This window comes from Larus michahellis, chromosome 10 (assembly GCF_964199755.1).
Source record: "Larus michahellis chromosome 10, bLarMic1.1, whole genome shotgun sequence".
NCBI classification, from domain to species: Eukaryota; Metazoa; Chordata; class Aves; order Charadriiformes; family Laridae; genus Larus; species Larus michahellis.
The window spans coordinates 25,210,638-25,230,073 of record NC_133905.1 but is presented as its reverse complement, the minus strand read 5'-3'; positions in this window follow the sequence as shown (position 1 = coordinate 25,230,073).

Genomic DNA, 19,436 nt, shown 5'->3' with positions numbered 1-19,436 from the left:
GATTATCCGTGTGACCTCTTTGCTAAGACTCTCCAGAGAGCCTTCCTCAAAACCAACACACATCTTGACATATCTCCCGCATTGATCGCAGTGTCTCCAGAAACGGCATTCAAGGAGCCAGGAACTTTTCTGCCTACACTGTCCATTGAGTTGTCCTCAAAACCAATATACATCCTGCTATATCTCCCACATGGAAAATGCCAGGAGGCAAAAGTGGGGATTATGTTTAGACTTTCTCGGAACTGCTTCAAATCAACTAGATATCTTTGTGCTGTAAATCTCCCAACAGACAAACGCAAAAGCAGCAAACATCTCGCTGTATGTCCCACATCCAAAGTGCCAAGAGAGTAATGTAGAGCTTGCTCTCCCTGTCTTTGAGTACAGTTTTCAGTGTCCCGGTTACCTCTTTGCTAACATTCTCTTCAGAGCTGCAGTGAAACCAGGAACCACGTGGAGAAGGCACCCTCACTGAAAATGCCTGGAAGGAACATTGGGGCTTCTTCTCAGTGTCTCTGATGTCGGGTTTCACTGTCCCGGGAAAGTCTCTGCTAACACCCTGCAGAGCGCAGTGCCCAATATACAGAAACGTCTTGCGGTATCTCCTACAGGGAAAGTGCCAAGAGGGAATTCTCGATCTTGTTCTCAGTGTCTCTGAGAATTGCTCTGATTATCCGTGTGACCTCTTTGCTAAGACTCTCCAGAGAGCCTTCCTCAAAACCAACACACATCTTGACATATCTCCCACATTGATCGCAGTGTCTCCAGAAACGGCATTCAAGGAGCCAGGAACTTTTCTGCCCACACTGTCCATTGAGTTGTCCTCAAAACCAATATACATCCTGCTATATCTCCCACATGGAAAATGCCAGGAGGGAAAAGTGGGGCTTATGTTTAGACTTTCTCGGAACTGCTTCAAATCAGCTAGATATCTTTGTGCTGTAAATCTCCCAACAGACAAACGCAAAAGCAGCAAACATCTCGCTGTATGTCCCACATCCAAAGTGCCAAGAGAGTAATGTAGAGCTTGCTCTCCCTGTCTTTGAGTACAGTTTTCAGTGTCCCGGTTACCTCTTTGCTAACATTCTCTTCAGAGCTGCAGTGAAACCAGGAACCACATGGAGAAGGCACCCACACTGAAAATGACTGGAAGGAACATTGGGGCTTCTTCTCAGTGTCTCTGACATAGGGTTTCACTGTCCCGGGAAAGTCTCTGCTAACACCCTGCAGAGCGCAGTGCCCAATATACAGAAACGTCTTGCGGTATCTCCTACAGGGAAAGTGCCAAGAGGGAATTCTCGATCTTGGTCTCAGTGTCTCTGAGAATTGCTCTGATTATCCGTGTGACCTCTTTGCTAAGACTCTCCAGAGAGCCTTCCTCAAAACCAACACACATCTTGACATATCTCCCACATTGATCGCAGTGTCTCCAGAAACGGCATTCAAGGAGCCAGGAACTTTTCTGCCCACACTGTCCATTGAGTTGTCCTCAAAACCAATATACATCCTGCTATATCTCCCACATGGAAAATGCCAGGAGGCAAAAGTGGGGCTTATGTTTAGACTTTCTCGGAACTGCTTCAAATCAACTAGATATCTTTGTGCTGTAAATCTCCCAACAGACAAACGCAAAAGCAGCAAACATCTCGCTGTATGTCCCACATCCAAAGTGCCAAGAGAGTAATGTAGAGCTTGCTCTCCCTGTCTTTGAGTACAGTTTTCAGTGTCCCGGTTACCTCTTTGCTAACATTCTCTTCAGAGCTGCAGTGAAACCAGGAACCACGTGGAGAAGGCACCCACACTGAAAATGCCTGGAAGGTACATTGGGGCTTCTTCTCAGTGTCTCTGACATAGGGTTTCACTGTCCCGGGAAAGTCTCTGCTAACACCCTGCAGAGCGCAGTGCCCAATATACAGAAACGTCTTGCGGTATCTCCTACAGGGAAAGTGCCAGGAGGAATTGTGGAGCTTGGTCTCAGTGTCTCTGAGAATTGCTCTGATTATCCGTGTGACCTCTTTGCTAAGACTCTCCAGAGAGCCTTCCTCAAAACCAACACACATCTTGACATATCTCCCACATTGATCGCAGTGTCTCCAGAAACGGCATTCAAGGAGCCAGGAACTTTTCTGCCTACACTGTCCATTGAGTTGTCCTCAAAACCAATATACATCCTGCTATATCTCCCACATGGAAAATGCCAGGAGGCAAAAGTGGGGATTATGTTTAGACTTTCTCGGAACTGCTTCAAATCAACTAGATATCTTTGTGCTGTAAATCTCCCAACAGACAAACGCAAAAGCAGCAAACATCTCGCTGTATGTCCCACATCCAAAGTGCCAAGAGAGTAATGTAGAGCTTGCTCTCCCTGTCTTTGAGTACAGTTTTCAGTGTCCCGGTTACCTCTTTGCTAACATTCTCTTCAGAGCTGCAGTGAAACCAGGAACCACGTGGAGAAGGCACCCTCACTGAAAATGCCTGGAAGGAACATTGGGGCTTCTTCTCAGTGTCTCTGATGTCGGGTTTCACTGTCCCGGGAAAGTCTCTGCTAACACCCTGCAGAGCGCAGTGCCCAATATACAGAAACGTCTTGCGGTATCTCCTACAGGGAAAGTGCCAAGAGGGAATTCTCGATCTTGTTCTCAGTGTCTCTGAGAATTGCTCTGATTATCCGTGTGACCTCTTTGCTAAGACTCTCCAGAGAGCCTTCCTCAAAACCAACACACATCTTGACATATCTCCCACATTGATCGCAGTGTCTCCAGAAACGGCATTCAAGGAGCCAGGAACTTTTCTGCCCACACTGTCCATTGAGTTGTCCTCAAAACCAATATACATCCTGCTATATCTCCCACATGGAAAATGCCAGGAGGGAAAAGTGGGGCTTATGTTTAGACTTTCTCGGAACTGCTTCAAATCAACTAGATATCTTTGTGCTGTAAATCTCCCAACAGACAAACGCAAAAGCAGCAAACATCTCGCTGTATGTCCCACATCCAAAGTGCCAAGAGAGTAATGTAGAGCTTGCTCTCCCTGTCTTTGAGTACAGTTTTCAGTGTCCCGGTTACCTCTTTGCTAACATTCTCTTCAGAGCTGCAGTGAAACCAGGAACCACGTGGAGAAGGCACCCACACTGAAAATGCCTGGAAGGAACATTGGGGCTTCTTCTCAGTGTCTCTGACATAGGGTTTCACTGTCCCGGGAAAGTCTCTGCTAACACCCTGCAGAGCGCAGTGCCCAATATACAGAAACGTCTTGCGGTATCTCCTACAGGGAAAGTGCCAGGAGGAATTGTGGAGCTTGGTCTCAGTGTCTCTGAGAATTGCTCTGATTATCCGTGTGACCTCTTTGCTAAGACTCTCCAGAGAGCCTTCCTCAAAACCAACACACATCTTGACATATCTCCCGCATTGATCGCAGTGTCTCCAGAAACGGCATTCAAGGAGCCAGGAACTTTTCTGCCCACACTGTCCATTGAGTTGTCCTCAAAACCAATATACATCCTGCTATATCTCCCACATGGAAAATGCCAGGAGGCAAAAGTGGGGATTATGTTTAGACTTTCTCGGAACTGCTTCAAATCAACTAGATATCTTTGTGCTGTAAATCTCCCAACAGACAAACGCAAAAGCAGCAAACATCTCGCTGTATGTCCCACATCCAAAGTGCCAAGAGAGTAATGTAGAGCTTGCTCTCCCTGTCTTTGAGTACAGTTTTCAGTGTCCCGGTTACCTCTTTGCTAACATTCTCTTCAGAGCTGCAGTGAAACCAGGAACCACGTGGAGAAGGCACCCACACTGAAAATGACTGGAAGGAACGTTGGGGCTTCTTCTCAGTGTCTCTGACATAGGGTTTCACTGTCCCGGGAAAGTCTCTGCTAACACCCTGCAGAGCGCAGTGCCCAATATACAGAAACGTCTTGCGGTATCTCCTACAGGGAAAGTGCCAGGAGGAATTGTGGAGCTTGGTCTCAGTGTCTCTGAGAATTGCTCTGATTATCCGTGTGACCTCTTTGCTAAGACTCTCCAGAGAGCCTTCCTCAAAACCAACACACATCTTGACATATCTCCCGCATTGATCGCAGTGTCTCCAGAAACGGCATTCAAGGAGCCAGGAACTTTTCTGCCCACACTGTCCATTGAGTTGTCCTCAAAACCAATATATATCCTGCTATATCTCCCACATGGAAAATGCCAGGAGGGAAAAGTGGGGCTTATGTTTAGACTTTCTCGGAACTGCTTCAAATCAACTAGATATCTTTGCGCTGTAAATCTCCCAACAGACAAACGCAAAAGCAGCAAACATCTCGCTGTATGTCCCACATCCAAAGTGCCAAGAGAGTAATGTAGAGCTTGCTCTCCCTGTCTTTGAGTACAGTTTTCAGTGTCCCGGTTACCTCTTTGCTAACATTCTCTTCAGAGCTGCAGTGAAACCAGGAACCACATGGAGAAGGCACCCACACTGAAAATGCCTGGAAGGAACATTGGGGCTTCTTCTCAGTGTCTCTGATGTCGGGTTTCACTGTCCCGGGAAAGTCTCTGCTAACACCCTGCAGAGCGCAGTGCCCAATATACAGAAACGTCTTGCGGTATCTCCTACAGGGAAAGTGCCAGGAGGAATTGTGGAGCTTGGTCTCAGTGTCTCTGAGAATTGCTCTGATTATCCGTGTGACCTCTTTGCTAAGACTCTCCAGAGAGCCTTCCTCAAAACCAACACACATCTTGACATATCTCCCGCATTGATCGCAGTGTCTCCAGAAACGGCATTCAAGGAGCCAGGAACTTTTCTGCCCACACTGTCCATTGAGTTGTCCTCAAAACCAATATACATCCTGCTATATCTCCCACATGGAAAATGCCAGGAGGCAAAAGTGGGGATTATGTTTAGACTTTCTCGGAACTGCTTCAAATCAACTAGATATCTTTGTGCTGTAAATCTCACAACAGACAAACGCAAAAGCAGCAAACATCTCCCTGTATGTCCCACATCCAAAGTGCCAAGAAAGTAATGTAGAGCTTGCTCTCCCTGTCTTTGAGTACAGTTTTCAGTGTCCCGGTTACCTCTTTGCTAACATTCTCTTCAGAGCTGCAGTGAAACCAGGAACCACATGGAGAAGGCACCCACACTGAAAATGCCTGGAAGGAACATTGGGGCTTCTTCTCACTGTCTCTGACATAGGGTTTCACTGTCCCGGGAAAGTCTCTGCTAACACCCTGCAGAGCGCAGTGCCCAATATACAGAAACGTCTTGCGGTATCTCCTACAGGGAAAGTGCCAGGAGGAATTGTGGAGCTTGGTCTCAGTGTCTCTGAGAATTGCTCTGATTATCCGTGTGACCTCTTTGCTAAGACTCTCCAGAGAGCCGTCCTCAAAACCAACACACATCTTGACATATCTCCCGCATTGATCGCAGTGTCTCCAGAAATGGCGTTCAAGGAGCCAGGAACTTTTCTGCCCACACTGTCCATTGAGTTGTCCTCAAAACCAATATACATCCTGCTATATCTCCCACATGGAAAATGCCAGGAGGGAAAAGTGGGGCTTATGTTTAGACTTTCTCGGAACTGCTTCAAATCAACTAGATATCTTTGTGCTGTAAATCTCCCAACAGACAAAGGCAAAAGCAGCAAACATCTCGCTGTATGTCCCACATCCAAAGTGCCAAGAGAGTAATGTAGAGCTTGCTCTCCCTGTCTTTGAGTACAGTTTTCAGTGTCCCGGTTACCTCTTTGCTAACATTCTCTTCAGAGCTGCAGTGAAACCAGGAACCACGGGGAGAAGGCACCCACACTGAAAATGCCTGGAAGGAACATTGGGGCTTCTTCTCAGTGTCTCTGACATAGGGTTTCACTGTCCCGGGAAAGTCTCTGCTAACACCCTGCAGAGCGCTGTGCCCAATATACAGAAACGTCTTGCGGTATCTCCTACAGGGAAAGTACCAGGAGGAATTGTGGAGCTAGTTCTCAGTGTCTCTGAGAATTGCTCTGATTATCCGTGTGACCTCTTTGCTAAGACTCTCCAGAGAGCCGTCCTCAAAACCAACACACATCTTGACATATCTCCCACATTGATCGCAGTGTCTCCAGAAACGGCATTCAAGGAGCCAGGAACTTTTCTGCCCACACTGTCCATTGAGTTGTCCTCAAAACCAATATACATCCTGCTATATCTCCCACATGGAAAATGCCAGGAGGGAAAAGTGGGGCTTATGTTTAGACTTTCTCGGAACTGCTTCAAATCAACTAGATATCTTTGTGCTGTAAATCTCACAACAGCCAAACGCAAAAGCAGCAAACATCTCCCTGTATGTCCCACATCCAAAGTGCCAAGAAAGTAATGTAGAGCTTGCTCTCCCTGTCTTTGAGTACAGTTTTCAGTGTCCCGGTTACCTCTTTGCTAACATTCTCTTCAGAGCTGCAGTGAAACCAGGAACCACGTGGAGAAGGCACCCACACTGAAAATGCCTGGAAGGAACATTGGGGCTTCTTCTCAGTGTCTCTGACATAGGGTTTCACTGTCCCGGGAAAGTCTCTGCTAACACCCTGCAGAGCGCAGTGCCCAATATACAGAAACGTCTTGCGGTATCTCCTACAGGGAAAGTGCCAGGAGGAATTGTGGAGCTTGGTCTCAGTGTCTCTGAGAATTGCTCTGATTATCCGTGTGACCTCTTTGCTAAGACTCTCCAGAGAGCCGTCCTCAAAACCAACACACATCTTGACATATCTCCCGCATTGATCGCAGTGTCTCCAGAAACGGCATTCAAGGAGCCAGGAACTTTTCTGCCCACACTGTCCATTGAGTTGTCCTCAAAACCAATATACATCCTGCTATATCTCCCACATGGAAAATGCCAGGAGGGAAAAGTGGGGCTTATGTTTAGACTTTCTCGGAACTGCTTCAAATCAACTAGATATCTTTGTGCTGTAAATCTCCCAACAGACAAACGCAAAAGCAGCAAACATCTCGCTGTATGTCCCACATCCAAAGTGCCAAGAGAGTAATGTAGAGCTTGCTCTCCCTGTCTTTGAGTACAGTTTTCAGTGTCCCGGTTACCTCTTTGCTAACATTCTCTTCAGAGCTGCAGTGAAACCAGGAACCACGTGGAGAAGGCACCCACACTGAAAATGCCTGGAAGGAACATTGGGGCTTCTTCTCAGTGTCTCTGACATAGGGTTTCACTGTCCCGGGAAAGTCTCTGCTAACACCCTGCAGAGCGCTGTGCCCAATATACAGAAACGTCTTGCGGTATCTCCTACAGGGAAAGTGCCAGGAGGAATTGTGGAGCTTGGTCTCAGTGTCTCTGAGAATTGCTCTGATTATCCGTGTGACCTCTTTGCTAAGACTCTCCAGAGAGCCGTCCTCAAAACCAACACACATCTTGACATATCTCCCACATTGATCGCAGTGTCTCCAGAAACGGCGTTCAAGGAGCCAGGAACTTTTCTGCCCACACTGTCCATTGAGTTGTCCTCAAAACCAATATACATCCTGCTATATCTCCCACATGGAAAATGCCAGGAGGGAAAAGTGGGGCTTATGTTTAGACTTTCTCGGAACTGCTTCAAATCAACTAGATATCTTTGTGCTGTAAATCTCCCAACAGCCAAAGGCAAAAGCAGCAAACATCTCGCTGTATGTCCCACATCCAAAGTGCCAAGAGAGTAATGTAGAGCTTGCTCTCCCTGTCTTTGAGTACAGTTTTCAGTGTCCCGGTTACCTCTTTGCTAACATTCTCTTCAGAGCTGCAGTGAAACCAGGAACCACGTGGAGAAGGCACCCACACTGAAAATGCCTGGAAGGAACATTGGGGCTTCTTCTCAGTGTCTCTGACATAGGGTTTCACTGTCCCGGGAAAGTCTCTGCTAACACCCTGCAGAGCGCAGTGCCCAATATACAGAAACGTCTTGCGGTATCTCCTACAAGGAAAGTGCCAAGAGGGAATTCTCGATCTTGTTCTCAGTGTCTCTGAGAATTGCTCTGATTATCCGTGTGACCTCTTTGCTAAGACTCTCCAGAGAGCCGTCCTCAAAACCAACACACATCTTGACATATCTCCCACATTGATCGCAGTGTCTCCAGAAACGGCATTCAAGGAGCCAGGAACTTTTCTGCCCACACTGTCCATTGAGTTGTCCTCAAAACCAATATACATCCTGCTATATCTCCCACATGGAAAATGCCAGGAGGCAAAAGTGGGGATTATGTTTAGACTTTCTCGGAACTGCTTCAAATCAACTAGATATCTTTGTGCAGTAAATCTCCCAACAGACAAACGCAAAAGCAGCAAACATCTCGCTGTATGTCCCACATCCAAAGTGCCAAGAGAGTAATGTAGAGCTTGCTCTCCCTGTCTTTGAGTACAGTTTTCAGTGTCCCGGTTACCTCTTTGCTAACATTCTCTTCAGAGCTGCAGTGAAACCAGGAACCACGTGGAGAAGGCACCCACACTGAAAATGACTGGAAGGAACATTGGGGCTTCTTCTCAGTGTCTCTGACATAGGGTTTCACTGTCCCGGGAAAGTCTCTGCTAACACCCTGCAGAGCGCAGTGCCCAATATACAGAAACGTCTTGCGGTATCTCCTACAGGGAAAGTGCCAAGAGGGAATTCTCGATCTTGTTCTCAGTGTCTCTGAGAATTGCTCTGATTATCCGTGTGACCTCTTTGCTAAGACTCTCCAGAGAGCCGTCCTCAAAACCAACACACATCTTGACATATCTCCCACATTGATCGCAGTGTCTCCAGAAACGGCATTCAAGGAGCCAGGAACTTTTCTGCCCACACTGTCCATTGAGTTGTCCTCAAAACCAATATACATCCTGCTATATCTCCCACATGGAAAATGCCAGGAGGCAAAAGTGGGGATTATGTTTAGACTTTCTCGGAACTGCTTCAAATCAACTAGATATCTTTGTGCAGTAAATCTCCCAACAGACAAACGCAAAAGCAGCAAACATCTCGCTGTATGTCCCACATCCAAAGTGCCAAGAGAGTAATGTAGAGCTTGCTCTCCCTGTCTTTGAGTACAGTTTTCAGTGTCCCGGTTACCTCTTTGCTAACATTCTCTTCAGAGCTGCAGTGAAACCAGGAACCACGTGGAGAAGGCACCCACACTGAAAATGCCTGGAAGGAACATTGGGGCTTCTTCTCAGTGTCTCTGACATAGGGTTTCACTGTCCCGGGAAAGTCTCTGCTAACACCCTGCAGAGCGCAGTGCCCAATATACAGAAACGTCTTGCGGTATCTCCTACAGGGAAAGTGCCAAGAGGGAATTCTCGATCTTGTTCTCAGTGTCTCTGAGAATTGCTCTGATTATCCGTGTGACCTCTTTGCTAAGACTCTCCAGAGAGCCTTCCTCAAAACCAACACACATCTTGACATATCTCCCTCATTGATCGCAGTGTCTCCAGAAACGGCATTCAAGGAGCCAGGAACTTTTCTGCCCACACTGTCCATTGAGTTGTCCTCAAAACCAATATACATCCTGCTATATCTCCCACATGGAAAATGCCAGGAGGCAAAAGTGGGGCTTATGTTTAGACTTTCTCGGAACTGCTTCAAATCAACTAGATATCTTTGTGCTGTAAATCTCCCAACAGCCAAACGCAAAAGCAGCAAACATCTCGCTGTATGTCCCACATCCAAAGTGCCAAGAGAGTAATGTAGAGCTTGCTCTCCCTGTCTTTGAGTACAGTTTTCAGTGTCCCGGTTACCTCTTTGCTAACATTCTCTTCAGAGCTGCAGTGAAACCAGGAACCACGGGGAGAAGGCACCCACACTGAAAATGCCTGGAAGGAACATTGGGGCTTCTTCTCAGTGTCTCTGACATAGGGTTTCACTGTCCCGGGAAAGTCTCTGCTAACACCCTGCAGAGCGCTGTGCCCAATATACAGAAACGTCTTGCGGTATCTCCTACAGGGAAAGTGCCAGGAGGAATTGTGGAGCTAGTTCTCAGTGTCTCTGAGAATTGCTCTGATTATCCGTGTGACCTCTTTGCTAAGACTCTCCAGAGAGCCGTCCTCAAAACCAACACACATCTTGACATATCTCCCGCATTGATCGCAGTGTCTCCAGAAACGGCGTTCAAGGAGCCAGGAACTTTTCTGCCCACACTGTCCATTGAGTTGTCCTCAAAACCAATATACATCCTGCTATATCTCCCACATGGAAAATGCCAGGAGGCAAAAGTGGGGATTATGTTTAGACTTTCTCGGAACTGCTTCAAATCAACTAGATATCTTTGTGCTGTAAATCTCCCAACAGACAAAGGCAAAAGCAGCAAACATCTCCCTGTATGTCCCACATCCAAAGTGCCAAGAGAGTAATGTAGAGCTTGCTCTCCCTGTCTTTGAGTACAGTTTTCAGTGTCCCGGTTACCTCTTTGCTAACATTCTCTTCAGAGCTGCAGTGAAACCAGGAACCACGTGGAGAAGGCACCCACACTGAAAATGCCTGGAAGGAACATTGGGGCTTCTTCTCAGTGTCTCTGACATAGGGTTTCACTGTCCCGGGAAAGTCTCTGCTAACACCCTGCAGAGCGCAGTGCCCAATATACAGAAACGTCTTGCGGTATCTCCTACAGGGAAAGTGCCAGGAGGAATTGTGGAGCTTGGTCTCAGTGTCTCTGAGAATTGCTCTGATTATCCGTGTGACCTCTTTGCTAAGACTCTCCAGAGAGCCTTCCTCAAAACCAACACACATCTTGACATATCTCCCGCATTGATCGCAGTGTCTCCAGAAACGGCATTCAAGGAGCCAGGAACTTTTCTGCCCACACTGTCCATTGAGTTGTCCTCAAAACCAATATACATCCTGCTATATCTCCCACATGGAAAATTCCAGGAGGCAAAAGTGGGGATTATGTTTAGACTTTCTCGGAACTGCTTCAAATCAACTAGATATCTTTGTGCTGTAAATCTCCCAACAGACAAACGCAAAAGCAGCAAACATCTCGCTGTATGTCCAACATCCAAAGTGCCAAGAGAGTAATGTAGAGCTTGCTCTCCCTGTCTTTGAGTACTGTTTTCACTGTCCCGGTTACCTCTTTGCTAACATTCTCTTCAGAGCTGCAGTGAATCCAGGAACCACGTGGAGAAGGCACCCACACTGAAAATGACTGGAAGGAACATTGGGGCTTCTTCTCAGTGTCTCTGATGTCGGGTTTCACTGTCCCGGGAAAGTCTCTGCTAACACCCTGCAGAGCGCAGTGCCCAATATACAGAAACGTCTTGCTGTATCTCCTACAGGGAAAGTGCCAAGAGGGAATTCTCGATCTTGTTCTCAGTGTCTCTGAGAATTGCTCTGATTATCCGTGTGACCTCTTTGCTAAGACTCTCCAGAGAGCCTTCCTCAAAACCAACACACATCTTGACATATCTCCCACATTGATCGCAGTGTCTCCAGAAACGGCATTCAAGGAGCCAGGAACTTTTCTGCCCACACTGTCCATTGAGTTGTCCTCAAAACCAATATACATCCTGCTATATCTCCCACATGGAAAATGCCAGGAGGCAAAAGTGGGGCTTATGTTTAGACTTTCTCGGAACTGCTTCAAATCAACTAGATATCTTTGTGCTGTAAATCTCCCAACAGCCAAAGGCAAAAGCAGCAAACATCTCGCTGTATGTCCCACATCCAAAGTGCCAAGAGAGTAATGTAGAGCTTGCTCTCCCTGTCTTTGAGTACAGTTTTCAGTGTCCCGGTTACCTCTTTGCTAACATTCTCTTCAGAGCTGCAGTGAAACCAGGAACCACGTGGAGAAGGCACCCACACTGAAAATGCCTGGAAGGAACATTGGGGCTTCTTCTCAGTGTCTCTGACATAGGGTTTCACTGTCCCGGGAAAGTCTCTGCTAACACCCTGCAGAGCGCAGTGCCCAATATACAGAAACGTCTTGCGGTATCTCCTACAGGGAAAGTGCCAGGAGGAATTGTGGAGCTTGGTCTCAGTGTCTCTGAGAATTGCTCTGATTATCCGTGTGACCTCTTTGCTAAGACTCTCCAGAGAGCCTTCCTCAAAACCAACACACATCTTGACATATCTCCCACATTGATCGCAGTGTCTCCAGAAACGGCATTCAAGGAGCCAGGAACTTTTCTGCCCACACTGTCCATTGAGTTGTCCTCAAAACCAATATACATCCTGCTATATCTCCCACATGGAAAATGCCAGGAGGGAAAAGTGGGGATTATGTTTAGACTTTCTCGGAACTGCTTCAAATCAACTAGATATCTTTGTGCTGTAAATCTCCCAACAGCCAAAGGCAAAAGCAGCAAACATCTCGCTGTATGTCCAACATCCAAAGTGCCAAGAGAGTAATGTAGAGCTTGCTCTCCCTGTCTTTGAGTACTGTTTTCACTGTCCCGGTTACCTCTTTGCTAACATTCTCTTCAGAGCTGCAGTGAAACCAGGAACCACGTGGAGAAGGCACCCACACTGAAAATGCCTGGAAGGAACATTGGGGCTTCTTCTCAGTGTCTCTGACATAGGGTTTCACTGTCCCGGGAAAGTCTCTGCTAACACCCTGCAGAGCGCAGTGCCCAATATACAGAAACGTCTTGCGGTATCTCCTACAGGGAAAGTGCCAAGAGGGAATTCTCGATCTTGTTCTCAGTGTCTCTGAGAATTGCTCTGATTATCCGTGTGACCTCTTTGCTAAGACTCTCCAGAGAGACGTCCTCAAAACCAACACACATCTTGACATATCTCCCACATTGATCGCAGTGTCTCCAGAAACGGCATTCAAGGAGCCAGGAACTTTTCTGCCCACACTGTCCATTGAGTTGTCCTCAAAACCAATATACATCCTGCTATATCTCCCACATGGAAAATGCCAGGAGGGAAAAGTGGGGATTATGTTTAGACTTTCTCGGAACTGCTTCAAATCAACTAGATATCTTTGTGCTGTAAATCTCCCAACAGACAAACGCAAAAGCAGCAAACATCTCGCTGTATGTCCCACATCCAAAGTGCCAAGAGAGTAATGTAGAGCTTGCTCTCCCTGTCTTTGAGTACTGTTTTCAGTGTCCCGGTTACCTCTTTGCTAACATTCTCTTCAGAGCTGCAGTGAAACCAGGAACCACGTGGAGAAGGCACCCACACTGAAAATGACTGGAAGGAACATTGGGGCTTCTTCTCAGTGTCTCTGACATAGGGTTTCACTGTCCCGGGAAAGTCTCTGCTAACACCCTGCAGAGCGCAGTGCCCAATATACAGAAACGTCTTGCGGTATCTCCTACGGGGAAAGTGCCAGGAGGAATTGTGGAGCTTGGTCTCAGTGTCTCTGAGAATTGCTCTGATTATCCGTGTGACCTCTTTGCTAGGACTCTCCAGAGAGCCTTCCTCAAAACCAACACACATCTTGACATATCTCCCGCATTGATCGCAGTGTCTCCAGAAACGGCATTCAAGGAGCCAGGAACTTTTCTGCCCACACTGTCCATTGAGTTGTCCTCAAAACCAATATACATCCTGCTATATCTCCCACATGGAAAATGCCAGGAGGCAAAAGTGGGGCTTATGTTTAGACTTTCTCGGAACTGCTTCAAATCAACTAGATATCTTTGTGCTGTAAATCTCCCAACAGACAAACGCAAAAGCAGCAAACATCTCGCTGTATGTCCCACATCCAAAGTGCCAAGAGAGTAATGTAGAGCTTGCTCTCCCTGTCTTTGAGTACAGTTTTCAGTGTCCCGGTTACCTCTTTGCTAACATTCTCTTCAGAGCTGCAGTGAAACCAGGAACCACGTGGAGAAGGCACCCACACTGAAAATGCCTGGAAGGAACATTGGGGCTTCTTCTCAGTGTCTCTGACATAGGGTTTCACTGTCCCGGGAAAGTCTCTGCTAACACCCTGCAGAGCGCAGTGCCCAATATACAGAAACGTCTTGCGGTATCTCCTACAGGGAAAGTGACAAGAGGGAATTCTCGATCTTGTTCTCAGTGTCTCTGAGAATTGCTCTGATTATCCGTGTGACCTCTTTGCTAAGACTCTCCAGAGAGCCTTCCTCAAAACCAACACACATCTTGACATATCTCCCACATTGATCGCAGTGTCTCCAGAAACGGCATTCAAGGAGCCAGGAACTTTTCTGCCCACACTGTCCATTGAGTTGTCCTCAAAACCAATATACATCCTGCTATATCTCCCACATGGAAAATGCCAGGAGGGAAAAGTGGGGATTATGTTTAGACTTTCTCGGAACTGCTTCAAATCAACTAGATATCTTTGTGCTGTAAATCTCCCAACAGACAAAGGCAAAAGCAGCAAACATCTCGCTGTATGTCCCACATCCAAAGTGCCAAGAGAGTAATGTAGAGCTTGCTCTCCCTGTCTTTGAGTACAGTTTTCAGTGTCCCGGTTACCTCTTTGCTAACATTCTCTTCAGAGCTGCATTGAAACCAGGAACCACGTGGAGAAGGCACCCACACTGAAAATGACTGGAAGGAACAGTGGGGCTTCTTCTCAGTGTCTCTGATGTCGGGTTTCACTGTCCCGGGAAAGTCTCTGCTAACACCCTGCAGAGCGCAGTGCCCAATATACAGAAACGTCTTGCGGTATCTCCTACAGGGAAAGTGCCAGGAGGAATTGTGGAGCTTGGTCTCAGTGTCTCTGAGAATTGCTCTGATTATCCGTGTGACCTCTTTGCTAAGACTCTCCAGAGAGCCTTCCTCAAAACCAACACACATCTTGACATATCTCCCACATTGATCGCAGTGTCTCCAGAAACGGCATTCAAGGAGCCAGGAACTTTTCTGCCCACACTGTCCATTGAGTTGTCCTCAAAACCAATATACATCCTGCTATATCTCCCACATGGAAAATGCCAGGAGGCAAAAGTGGGGATTATGTTTAGACTTTCTCGGAACTGCTTCAAATCAACTAGATATCTTTGTGCTGTAAATCTCCCAACAGACAAACGCAAAAGCAGCAAACATCTCCCTGTATGTCCCACATCCAAAGTGCCAAGAGAGTAATGTAGAGCTTGCTCTCCCTGTCTTTGAGTACAGTTTTCAGTGTCCCGGTTACCTCTTTGCTAACATTCTCTTCAGAGCTGCAGTGAAACCAGGAACCACGTGGAGAAGGCACCCACACTGAAAATGACTGGAAGGAACATTGGGGCTTCTTCTCAGTGTCTCTGACATAGGGTTTCACTGTCCCGGGAAAGTCTCTGCTAACACCCTGCAGAGCGCAGTGCCCAATATACAGAAACGTCTTGCGGTATCTCCTACAGGGAAAGTGCCAAGAGGGAATTCTCGATCTTGGTCTCAGTGTCTCTGAGAATTGCTCTGATTATCCGTGTGACCTCTTTGCTAAGACTCTCCAGAGAGCCTTCCTCAAAACCAACACACATCTTGACATATCTCCCACATTGATCGCAGTGTCTCCAGAAACGGCATTCAAGGAGCCAGGAACTTTTCTGCCCACACTGTCCATTGAGTTGTCCTCAAAACCAATATACATCCTGCTATATCTCCCACATGGAAAATGCCAGGAGGGAAAAGTGGGGCTTATGTTTAGACTTTCTCGGAACTGCTTCAAATCAACTAGATATCTTTGTGCTGTAAATCTCCCAACAGACAAACGCAAAAGCAGCAAACATCTCGCTGTATGTCCCACATCCAAAGTGCCAAGAGAGTAATGTAGAGCTTGCTCTCCCTGTCTTTGAGTACAGTTTTCAGTGTCCCGGTTACCTCTTTGCTAACATTCTCTTCAGAGCTGCAGTGAAACCAGGAACCACGTGGAGAAGGCACCCACACTGAAAATGCCTGGAAGGAACATTGGGGCTTCTTCTCAGTGTCTCTGACATAGGGTTTCACTGTCCCGGGAAAGTCTCTGCTAACACCCTGCAGAGCGCAGTGCCCAATATACAGAAACGTCTTGCGGTATCTCCTACAGGGAAAGTGCCAAGAGGGAATTCTCGATCTTGTTCTCAGTGTCTCTGAGAATTGCTCTGATTATCCGTGTGACCTCTTTGCTAAGACTCTCCAGAGAGCCTTCCTCAAAACCAACACACATCTTGACATATCTCCCACATTGATCGCAGTGTCTCCAGAAACGGCATTCAAGGAGCCAGGAACTTTTCTGCCCACACTGTCCATTGAGTTGTCCTCAAAACCAATATACATCCTGCTATATCTCCCACATGGAAAATGCCAGGAGGCAAAAGTGGGGCTTATGTTTAGACTTTCTCGGAACTGCTTCAAATCAACTAGATATCTTTGTGCTGTAAATCTCCCAACAGACAAACGCAAAAGCAGCAAACATCTCGCTGTATGTCCCACATCCAAAGTGCCAAGAGAGTAATGTAGAGCTTGCTCTCCCTGTCTTTGAGTACAGTTTTCAGTGTCCCGGTTACCTCTTTGCTAACATTCTCTTCAGAGCTGCAGTGAAACCAGGAACCACGTGGAGAAGGCACCCACACTGAAAATGCCTGGAAGGTACATTGGGGCTTCTTCTCAGTGTCTCTGACATAGGGTTTCACTGTCCCGGGAAAGTCTCTGCTAACACCCTGCAGAGCGCAGTGCCCAATATACAGAAACGTCTTGCGGTATCTCCTACAGGGAAAGTGCCAAGAGGGAATTCTCGATCTTGTTCTCAGTGTCTCTGAGAATTGCTCTGATTATCCGTGTGACCTCTTTGCTAAGACTCTCCAGAGAGCCTTCCTCAAAACCAACACACATCTTGACATATCTCCCACATTGATCGCAGTGTCTCCAGAAACGGCATTCAAGGAGCCAGGAACTTTTCTGCCCACACTGTCCATTGAGTTGTCCTCAAAACCAATATACATCCTGCTATATCTCCCACATGGAAAATGCCAGGAGGCAAAAGTGGGGATTATGTTTAGACTTTCTCGGAACTGCTTCAAATCAACTAGATATCTTTGTGCTGTAAATCTCCCAACAGACAAACGCAAAAGCAGCAAACATCTCGCTGTATGTCCCACATCCAAAGTGCCAAGAGAGTAATGTAGAGCTTGCTCTCCCTGTCTTTGAGTACAGTTTTCAGTGTCCCGGTTACCTCTTTGCTAACATTCTCTTCAGAGCTGCAGTGAAACCAGGAACCACATGGAGAAGGCACCCACACTGAAAATGACTGGAAGGAACATTGGGGCTTCTTCTCAGTGTCTCTGACATAGGGTTTCACTGTCCCGGGAAAGTCTCTGCTAACACCCTGCAGAGCGCAGTGCCCAATATACAGAAACGTCTTGCGGTATCTCCTACAGGGAAAGTGCCAAGAGGGAATTCTCGATCTTGGTCTCAGTGTCTCTGAGAATTGCTCTGATTATCCGTGTGACCTCTTTGCTAAGACTCTCCAGAGAGCCTTCCTCAAAACCAACACACATCTTGACATATCTCCCACATTGATCGCAGTGTCTCCAGAAACGGCATTCAAGGAGCCAGGAACTTTTCTGCCCACACTGTCCATTGAGTTGTCCTCAAAACCAATATACATCCTGCTATATCTCCCACATGGAAAATGCCAGGAGGCAAAAGTGGGGCTTATGTTTAGACTTTCTCGGAACTGCTTCAAATCAACTAGATATCTTTGTGCTGTAAATCTCCCAACAGACAAACGCAAAAGCAGCAAACATCTCGCTGTATGTCCCACATCCAAAGTGCCAAGAGAGTAATGTAGAGCTTGCTCTCCCTGTCTTTGAGTACAGTTTTCAGTGTCCCGGTTACCTCTTTGCTAACATTCTCTTCAGAGCTGCAGTGAAACCAGGAACCACGTGGAGAAGGCACCCACACTGAAAATGCCTGGAAGGAACATTGGGGCTTCTTCTCAGTGTCTCTGACATAGGGTTTCACTGTCCCGGGAAAGTCTCTGCTAACACCCTGCAGAGCGCAGTGCCCAATATACAGAAACGTCTTGCGGTATCTCCTACAGGGAAAGTGCCAGGAGGAATTGTGGAGCTTGGTCTCAGTGTCTCTGAGAATTGCTCTGATTATCCGTGTGACCTCTTTGCTAAGACTCTCCAGAGAGCCTTCCTCAAAACCAACACACATCTTGACATATCTCCCACATTGATCGCAGTGTCTCCAGAAACGGCATTCAAGGAGCCAGGAACTTTTCTGCCCACACTGTCCATTGAGTTGTCCTCAAAACCAATATACATCCTGCTATATCTCCCACATGGAAAATGCCAGGAGGCAAAAGTGGGGATTATGTTTAGACTTTCTCGGAACTGCTTCAAATCAACTAGATATCTTTGTGCTGTAAATCTCCCAACAGACAAAGGCAAAAGCAGCAAACATCTCGCTGTATGTCCAACATCCAAAGTGCCAAGAGAGTAATGTAGAGCTTGCTCTCCCTGTCTTTGAGTACAGTTTTCAGTGTCCCGGTTACCTCTTTGCTAACATTCTCTTCAGAGCTGCAGTGAAACCAGGAACCACGTGGAGAAGGCACCCACACTGAAAATGCCTGGAAGGAACATTGGGGCTTCTTCTCAGTGTCTCTGACATAGGGTTTCACTGTCCCGGGAAAGTCTCTGCTAACACCCTGCAGAGCGCAGTGCCCAATATACAGAAACGTCTTGCGGTATCTCCTACAGGGAAAGTGCCAAGAGGGAATTCTCGATCTTGTTCTCAGTGTCTCTGAGAATTGCTCTGATTATCCGTGTGACCTCTTTGCTAAGACTCTCCAGAGAGACGTCCTCAAAACCAACACACATCTTGACATATCTCCCACATTGATCGCAGTGTCTCCAGAAACGGCATTCAAGGAGCCAGGAACTTTTCTGCCCACACTGTCCATTGAGTTGTCCTCAAAACCAATATACATCCTGCTATATCTCCCACATGGAAAATGCCAGGAGGGAAAAGTGGGGATTATGTTTAGACTTTCTCGGAACTGCTTCAAATCAACTAGATATCTTTGTGCTGTAAATCTCCCAACAGACAAACGCAAAAGCAGCAAACATCTCGCTGTATGTCCCACATCCAAAGTGCCAAGAGAGTAATGTAGAGCTTGCTCTCCCTGTCTTTGAGTACTGTTTTCAGTGTCCCGGTTACCTCTTTGCTAACATTCTCTTCAGAGCTGCAGTGAAACCAGGAACCACGTGGAGAAGGCACCCACACTGAAAATGACTGGAAGGAACATTGGGGCTTCTTCTCAGTGTCTCTGACATAGGGTTTCACTGTCCCGGGAAAGTCTCTGCTAACACCCTGCAGAGCGCAGTGCCCAATATACAGAAACGTCTTGCGGTATCTCCTACAGGGAAAGTGTCAAGAGGGAATTCTCGATCTTGTTCTCAGTGTCTCTGAGAATTGCTCTGATTATCCGTGTGACTTCTTTGCTAAGACTCTCCAGAGAGCCTTCCTCAAAACCAACACACATCTTGACATATCTCCCGCATTGATCGCAGTGTCTCCAGAAACGGCATTCAAGGAGCCAGGAACTTTTCTGCCCACACTGTCCATTGAGTTGTCCTCAAAACCA